Here is a 5,188-nt window from a genome sequence, read left to right on the forward strand (position 1 = left end):
TATACCTGTCCAGGCCATGATCAGCCAGTTCCCCCAGGGAATGCTGTGGGAGACCATCTTTGCTGAAGTCTAGGCAGACTACATCAATGGCCTTTTCCTCGTCTATCACTCTGGTCATTCAGTCGTAGAAGGAGATGGTCAAGCATGATCTGCCTTTCATGAACCTGTGCTGGCTGGGCCTGAAACCCCTGGATGCCATGCACGTGCTGTGTGACCTCACCCAACATGATTTGCTCCATAATTTTCCATGGTACTGAGGTCAGGCTGGCAGGCCTGTAGTTCCCCAGATCCTCCTTACAGCACTTCTTGTAGATGAGAGTCACATTGACAAGCCTCCAATCCTCTGGGACATCTCCAGATAACCAGGAACACTGATAGATGGCAGAAAGTGGCTCAGCAATCACCCCCACCAGCTTCCTCAGCACCCTAGGGTGGAGCGCATCTGGTCCCATGGACTTGTGACAGTTCAGATGGAGGAGGAGCTCCCTAACTGTCTCCACCTGAATCACCAGGGGTGTATTCCACATAACATCCCAGACTTCCAGATCAGGGGATAAAGTGCCCTGAGGATAACTGATCTGCCTATTAAAGGCAGATGTAAAGAAGGCATTGAGGACCTTAGCCTTCTCTTTATCCTCAGTGGTCACATTCCCCACTGCATCAAGTAAAGGATGGAAATTCTCCTTGGTTCTTCTCTTACCATTGATATATTTGTAAAAGGATTTCTTGTTCTCTTTTACTGCAGTGGCCAATCTGAGTTCAAGTTGGGCTTTTGCCCTTCTAACTTCCTCCCTGCATACCTTAGCAACTTCCTTGTAGTCTCCCCAAGTAGCCTGTCCCCTCTTCCAGAGGACATAGACTCTCTTTTTCTTCCGGAATTCCCAGTTCATCCATACGTCTTCTTCCCCTATGGATAGCCTTATGGTACTCAGGAACAGCCTAGTCTTGTACCTTTAAGATTTCCATCCTGAGGAGCATTCAGGCTTCCTGGACCCCTTTGCCCTTCAGGAGCAACTCTCAAGCGACCCCTGCAACAAATGTCCTGAACTGGTCAAAATCTGCCCTCTGGAAATTCAAGATAGCAGTTTTCCTAGTCACCCTTCTGACATCTCCCAGAATAAAGAATTCTACAATTTCATGGTTGCTCTGCCCAAGACAGTCCCCAGCCTTCACATCTCCCACCAGTCCTTCTCTGTCAGTGAGGAGCAGGTCGAGCAGGGCACCACCCTTGGTAGACTATTGTACCAGCTGTGTAAGGAAGCTATGTTCCATGCACTCTAGAAAACTCTTGGACTGCTTCCTCTGTGCTGTATTATATTTCCAACATATATCAGGGAAGTTGAAGTCTCCCATGAGAATGAGTGCTAGTAATCACGCAACTTCCATAAGCTGCTCATAGAATTCCTTATCCTTCTTTTCATCTTGATTAGGTAGTCTATAACAGATCCTTACCAAGATGTCACCCTACAGGTCTTCCCTCTGATCCTTATCCATAAACACTCAACTTTATCATTCCCAACCCCAAGCTCTTCAACATCAAAACACCCTTTAATATGAAGAGCCACGCCACCACCCTTCCTTCCTTTGTCTATCTCTTCAGCTTGTCCATCCATCACAGCACTCCACTCATGGGAGTGGTCCTACCATGTTTTGGTAATAGCAACTAGGTCATAGTTAGCCTGATGCACAGTTGCTTTCAGCTTCTCCTGCTTGTTGCTCATGCTGTGTGCATTGGTGTAGATGCACTTCAGCTGAGTCATCTGCCTCACCCCCAGCTCAAGCATCATTCCTCTAGGCTCATCTCTGGTGAGACCTGTTTTGTTCCCTTTTCCATCGTAGCTAGTTTAAAACTCTTTTGATAAGTCCTGCTAGCTCCTGCGCTAGGATTCGTTGCTCCCTTTGAGATAGGTGGGTTCCATGCATGGACAACAGGCCAGGGGCTGAATAAACTGCCCAGTGGTCAAAAAACCAAAGTTCCTGCCTCAACACCAGCCTCTGGGCCAATTATTCATCACATGTGCTTTCCAACCCCACTCCGTGTTCCTCAGTGCCCTTGAAGGTATAGAACAAAAGATCATTTGCGCTCCTGCTCCTTGAACTAAATGCCCTAAATGCCTGAAATCTCTTTTCATAGTTCACAGACTTCTCTGAGCAATTTCATCACTGCCCACCTGAACTATGAATAATGGAAAATAATCAGCGGACTGAATCAGCTTTGGGAGTTTTCTAGTTATGTCCCTGACCCGGGCCCCAGGAAGACAGCACACTTCCTGATGACTTGGGTAGGGTCTGCAAATGGGGCCCTCTGTTCCTGTGAGAAGGGAGTCGCCCACCACAACCACCTTTCTTTCTTTCCTGACGGAGGCAGTCTCAAGGTGTGAGGGTGACCGCCTCACCTTAGGCTCCCTCCTAGGCAGATCTTCTCTTACCTCCCCACTCACCTCCCCTTCAATTTCCAGCATCTCAAACCTATTGCTTAATGGGACCTGGGGAAGCAGGCTAGGCAGGCAGGGGGTATGCCCATGACAATGAGTCGGGACTCTCTTCCAATCCTCCTCATGTGTCAAGTCTGTCCAATTGTTACAGGACAGGGGGTCCACTACCTTCCTGGGGGTATCTCTCTGGCATCTTTCCCTCTGGCATGTCAGCAAGTCACTCCACCAATCAATCTCACCCTCACACTCCCTGATGTTCCTTAGTCTCTCCACCTCCTGCTTGAGCTCCACCATCAGGCTGAGCAGCTCATCCACCTGCTCACACCTCACACAGGTAGCATCCCTGCCATCCTCCCCAGGCAGCAGCAGGCTCCGGCACTCCCTGTAGCCTGAGATCTGAACAACTACATTTCTGGGCAGGCCCTCTCTCTGGGTCGCCACAATCTTCTTGGAGCAAGTCCATGGTCTGATGGAGACCATGCTTAAGTCTGTGGTCTCAGAGACCGCTGAAAGCCAGACTCCTGAGCAAAGAGGGACAACAACTTACACACCCTTCTACTTGACCCACCTCCCACACTCACAGCTGCAGCACCACATGGGCAGTGTGGGCTGTGCTCACTCACTGAACCTCCTTTTTCTCAGTGGGCAGTGACAGCAGTTACTCATCTGGTGTGCTTTTGTCCCCAAGGATGTATAAAGCTTATCACCAGGTGCCAAGGTCAAGGGCGAGTGGTGACATGTTCGTAGGGCATTTAAACCGTGCTGCTAATGTACCAGCTTCACCCCTGCTTGCTCAACAGCCTACCCACAAGCTGCCAGCCCCCCAGCACAAGCACAGTGCTGTTGCTGGCTTCAAAAAAGGCCTTAAGAAGTGCTCTTTTGTTGGCCTTTTTCACTGCAGATCCCTTGCCCAGTGCAGTTTTACCTGCTCTGTGCTAGTCTCCAAAGCAAAAAAAAAAAAGCACCTTTTATTAAATTTTGCTCTTTCTGAATATTGGAACCTTGGCTATGGTGTTGACTGCTTTCTAGGCGGGTAGTGTGGCACACACAGATGTTCTATCTGATGGTGGAGGGACAGCCACCTGCCTAACTCTGTCAGATCTCCTGCTGGTTTTTGGAGTGATCATGTAAAATCTATATCTCATTTTTAATGAGAGTTTTAGACTAGGCAATGTTATTGTGAGGGACCACATGGCCAGGAAGAATCTGACCGTCGCTTGCACTTGGAGTCCAGCAGCAAGGAATAACTGAAGTGAGTTGCAGTCATGTTGACATCGTCCTCACTCTGGGGGCTCTGTGTCCTTGCCTGAGTGATGTGGGCTGATGGCTGTGCACCTTTGCTGTGGGGCCTGGGGACACATGGGGTCCAAAGGGAGGCACAGAAAGGGTCAGCTAGGGTGGAGTCTGCTCTTATGCCAGACCAGGCAGGCTGTACTGTGCTGCTGCACAGCTGCCCACTGCCTGCTTTGGCTGTGCAGCCTGCACTGGCTGAGCAGTGTGAACTTTGCTTGTTCCCTTTTTGGAGGTAATTAACTGAAAAGCCTTCCTAGCTATATAAATGCTTTACTGTTGAGCTGAGGAGGAGGGATGGGGAAGAACTGTATTAGAAAAAATAGCAACTTAATGTTAATTAAATGCTTTGTCTAAAATTAACTGAAAGGTAAAATGGGAACTAACGCTATCAGATGTGAATACCTGTCTAATTGAGTTTAGTTACACTTAAAACAGTGTCGGCAGGTTGTGGGGATGCTAGTCACACCTAGCTAATGTGTGTTTTTCTCATTGCAGGAGCCACTGTGAATGCTGTCAACATGTAGGAGAAACCAAATACGGCTTACATCCATAAGCTCTGTGTTCCTTTACAAAAATCTCAGAAATGGATTCTCCTCACAGCAAGTCTCAACTGGTCTGAGTGTGTGTTAGCCTTGTGCAGGCTGACAGCTTTTTGATCTCAGAGGCTCTGTTTGTTTCCAAGCTGGCCTTTGAGTTCCATGGAGCAGTCATAAAAAACTGTCATGAGCAAAGAGGAATTTGAACTGCTGAGTGCAGCTATAGGCAAAAACACAAAGCATACAAAACCCAGAAAAATCCAGGGAGATTTCCTATAATGAATTGCACAAACCAAACGCCCTCTAGCTAGGGAAGTATCCACTGTGCTGATGAGTTACAAACCCACAAACATCACAGCAAAGATCCTATGCTAACTTCTGCTAATCATTACAAACTGGAGTGCAATTCCTGGGAAACACACCTACTGTTTAGAAACAAACAGAATACTGAAGTGGAGTACAAAACATCTCCTCACGTTAGCAGAATCTGCCTGAACAGGATGCCAAGCTAGGTGGGGGAAGAGAGGACCTGGTCCCGTCCCACCCTGGTCCTCAGTTGGTCCCCATCCCTGTGTACTGTTTATTTCCCAAATGTGTACTTCCTATCTGATTTATCACATCTTTCCTTTTTAGTTCTTTCTGGATGTTAGTCCTACCATCCTCTCAGGGGTATGCTTTATTTCTGCCTCCAAGTCTTCTTTTTCCTTTTTCTTTTTTTTGTCCCATTCTTCTTATTACTGATATCCTCTTTGTTTACTAAAAAAGTCCCACATTCTGAGCACTTTGTCTCACATTCTACTTGTTTCCTTTCATGAAGAGTCCCCCTGCCCACCAGTTTACTATCTGTCTCCCCATCTCCTTAGTATTTGATCTCTAGGATGATGCCCATAACCTTGTCCTCAAAGTAGTCCTGTATGTGCTTGC

At 47.7% G+C, this 5,188-nt stretch overlaps 1 pseudogene; it reads right to left on the reverse strand.

Annotated features, from left to right (window-relative positions):
- Window positions 1–1,839: 1,839 nt before the first annotated feature.
- On the reverse strand, window positions 1,840–2,831 carry LOC146542236 (uncharacterized; annotated as a pseudogene).
- Window positions 2,832–5,188: the final 2,357 nt, after the last annotated feature.

The sequence above is a fragment of the Meleagris gallopavo genome, chromosome Z (assembly GCF_905368555.1).
Source record: "Meleagris gallopavo chromosome Z, MGAL_WU_HG_1.1, whole genome shotgun sequence".
Taxonomy (NCBI): Eukaryota; Metazoa; Chordata; class Aves; order Galliformes; family Phasianidae; genus Meleagris; species Meleagris gallopavo.